Genomic DNA, 3697 nt, shown 5'->3' on the forward strand with positions numbered 1-3697 from the left:
CTAGTCTACCAACTTCACTCCCTGGTTCTCCCTCAGTTCAGTTTGTGATTTTGGACGCCGCTTTTCTTGGCCCTGTCCTTCTGAATAAGGGACAGCTACCTCCTTGCAGGCAGACAGGAGCTAGAAACATCTAGGGCTCCGATTTAGCTCTGTATCCCTTTCCCCCAAGCATAAGAATTTAGGTGCACATCCCTGTGGACTTTCGTCATTCCTATGACAGAGCATCAGAGTGGAGCTGAGTGCTGGGCAGAGAGCAGTGAGGTGGGGCAGGCAGCAGTGCCGGAGGGAGCCGAAGGGCAGCTTCGGGAGCTGCGGCAGGAGCAAAGTGCAGGTGAGTCTTTCCCCTGGAACCCTGGGGGCTCACCAATCCCTGACACACCGGTGATTCCTGTTCAGCTTCTTCCGGGGACCCTCCTGAACCAGCGGCATCAAGAAGGGGATGTGGGGGACTTGGGAGAGAGGGAGAGAGAACAGACAGGGGATGCTCAAGAGGTTTGGCACTGAGAGATTACCAAGGAGAATCAGGAGAGAAAGTTTCTTTTTCACATTTTTCTAAATAATTACCAAGAAATAAGCCATTCCTGCTCTGTCAAGATAGAAAATGACCAAAGGAGAGTAAGAAATGTGTCTTCCCAGGTGAAACAGATCTATGCAAATATCAGCATGAGCCAGAGTGCCCACAGATAGACAGGGAGAGAACCAGGCAGGTGGGGGTGGGGTTGAAATGCACAATCATATAAATTACACCAAAGAGCAGGGTTTTTCTTTAAAAAAAAAAAAAAAGAAGAAGAAGAAGAAGAAGAAGGCATTTTTCCATTCCATGGTGAGAATGTGGGGGTGGTTTGTTTTGGTTTTTTTTACTGTGAAAAGAGGAACTGTGACTTGTGTTTCATGACTGATTCCAGGTACCATCAGGTGGACAATAGTGGTCCCTGTTCCGCTGGGAAGTTGTTGGGAGGGTAACAAAGCTCCTGTACTCTTTCCTTTCCTCTCTGCCATGTCGGAGATGTGTTGTTCTGAATTATATAAAGGAAACTGCATGCTCCTCAACCCTGGTCTCTCAGCCGCGATCTTGCTGCTACGTGGAGCAACACTTAAGATTAAGGACCTTAAGTTGAAAGCAGGGACAGGGTTCACAGCAACATTATTTACAATAACCAGACGGTACAAACAACCCAAATGCCCATCAGCAAACGCGGTATAATACACACGGTGGAATATTATTCAACCATTAAAAGGAAGGAAATCCTGATGCAGGCCACGACCTAGGTAAAGTTTGCAAACATGATGCTGAGTGAAATAAGCCAGGTACAAAAGGACAAATAATGTATGGCTCTACTTATGTTAGGTAACTAGAATCACCAAATTCAGGGAGACAGAAAGTAGAATGGTGGTTTCTGGGGGTGGGGGGAGGGGGGTTGGGAGTTACTGTCTGGTGGGTACAGAGTTTTAGTTTGGGAAGATGAAAAGGTTCTGGAGGTGGATGGGGGGAGGATGGTCCCACAAGAGTGTGTATGTCCCCAATACCACTAAACCGTATACTTAAAAATGCTTAATATGGTAAATTTATGTTATGTATAACATATTATATTATATGGATATTATATGCCCACAATCATAATTTTAAAAAACTGTTTATGGCTTTAGAGTCAGCTGAACCTGAATTCAAATCTCTGTCTACCACCGACTGGTGAGATTACCTTGACCAAAATTTTTAGGCTATGGGTTAGTTTCCCCATTTCTGAATGGTGATAATAATACTCCCTTCACAGCATTACTGTTAGGGTAAAACGCCGAGCCCCACACCAAGTGTGCAGAGACGTCCAGTGAGTGTTGATTTTTATTACAAGCTGTGCTCGGCTTGGAGAACTGAAACCTCTAAGAGGAACTGACAGAGCCAGGCTGCAAAGCTCTGCTTTGAGAAATAACCTACTCAGTTATGCAAATGTTCCTTCACAAACATCTGAGTTATTCTAGGAAGGAGGAGAGAACAACTCCAAATCGGAAAGGGCTGGACACTTGAGCAGGAAACCAGATACAGAAAAAAATAAACGTATCTTAAAATGCAAATAAACATAACCTGCAATGATGCAAAGTGAACTTCTAACCATTTCAGGTAAATGGGGGAGAAATCCTGAAAAGCATCTCGCAAGCAGCAGTCAGTACATGGCAAGGAATTGTCCAGTGCCCTTTAACTTGGGCCCTGGGTAATGTCACTGATGGTCTATTTAGTTATTATGCACTCCATTGTTTGAGTTTACAACATGTGTGGTAATACTTGTAAGTTCCTACAAGGTTGGCTACTCTGTCCAATTTTCTCCCTAAGGCATTAATTAAATGACCCAAACATAGCATTTCTTGCTATTGTGTAAGACAAGTTTCAGGAAAACAACCTTTTAGTTTTAGGGAGAGAATTCTGTGCTAGTATTGGTTAGTATCTAAGTGGTTGTTCATTCCCACTGAATTTAATTTTACTGCCACCACTTACATGTAAGTAATAGGGAACTCTGCTTTATATGTAACCATCCCTTTGGCAATACCAGCCAATGTCCTGCCTTTGGCCTTTGCCACTCTACTAATAGCTCTCAGCTCCACCCTTGGTCTTAAAAAAGCAGCAGACCCCATGTCCACTTACCTGCTCTAATACCTGCAGATGGGTGGATATCCTACTACCTATCAAACACACCTTGATCCAAACCAAACCTACCCACCTCTTTTTTTTTTTTAAGATTTTATTTATTTATTTGAGAGAGAGAATGAAAGAGAGAGAGCACGAGAGGGGGGAGGGTCAGAGGGAGAAGCAGACTCCCTGCTCAGCAGGGAGCCCGATGCGGGACTTGATCCTGGAACTCCAGGATCATGACCTGAGCCGAAGGCAGTGGCTTAACCAACTGAGCCACCCAGGCGCCCCCAAACCTACCCACCTCTTTGTTCACCTGCCCACCTCCCACGCAGCCTAGGCCTCCAGTTTCCAGGTGGGAAACCAGTGCTGCCGTATGGGACTGATGTGAGGAGGGGAAAACCCCCAGCAAAGGGGCTGATGGGGGGCTGAAATCCAACCTGTGCCCACATGGGTGATTTTATCCACTTCTCACAAAATCCCAGGTCATAAAGGCCCTAAAGGACAATCACAGAATCCTTTGTCTATAAAACCTTCTTTCTCTGCTTTTTGTGTCGCATCCAACTGGTTACCAAGTCCTGGAAATTATACCTCCTTAGTAATTCCCACATCACTCTTCTCTAAAAAACCCTACTAAGGCCCTCAGTTCTTCCCGCCCTAGACACCAAGTTCTTAACTGAAGGGCATTAAAAGCACATCTGGAAGGTGTGAATCAGTAGATCTGGAATGGGGCCCTGGGCTCCACGGGTGGTTCAGATGCACAGCTCTGGCTGAAAACTACCACGTCTAGCCACTGGCCCCTCAGTTGTCCCCCACTCCCCCACCATGGTGAACCACTTAACCACCATGGCCCAATTCGTCCTCACTGTGGAGCTGACACTACTCTCTTGACCTTCAGCATGGAGTTTAGAATCACAACAAAACTGGGGTGCCTGGGTGGCTCAGTGGGTTAAGCATCTGACTTTTGAGGGCGCCTGGGTGGCTCAGTTGGTTAAGCGACTGCCTTCGGCTCAGGTCACGATCCTGGAGTCCCGGGATCGAGTCCCGCATCGGGCTCCCTGCTCGGCAGGGAGTCTG

This window comes from Eumetopias jubatus, unplaced genomic scaffold (assembly GCF_037043125.1).
Source record: "Eumetopias jubatus isolate StellerSeaLion01/CBP00866 unplaced genomic scaffold, mEumJub1_p1.0 scaffold_2, whole genome shotgun sequence".
In the NCBI taxonomy this organism is placed as follows: Eukaryota; Metazoa; Chordata; class Mammalia; order Carnivora; family Otariidae; genus Eumetopias; species Eumetopias jubatus.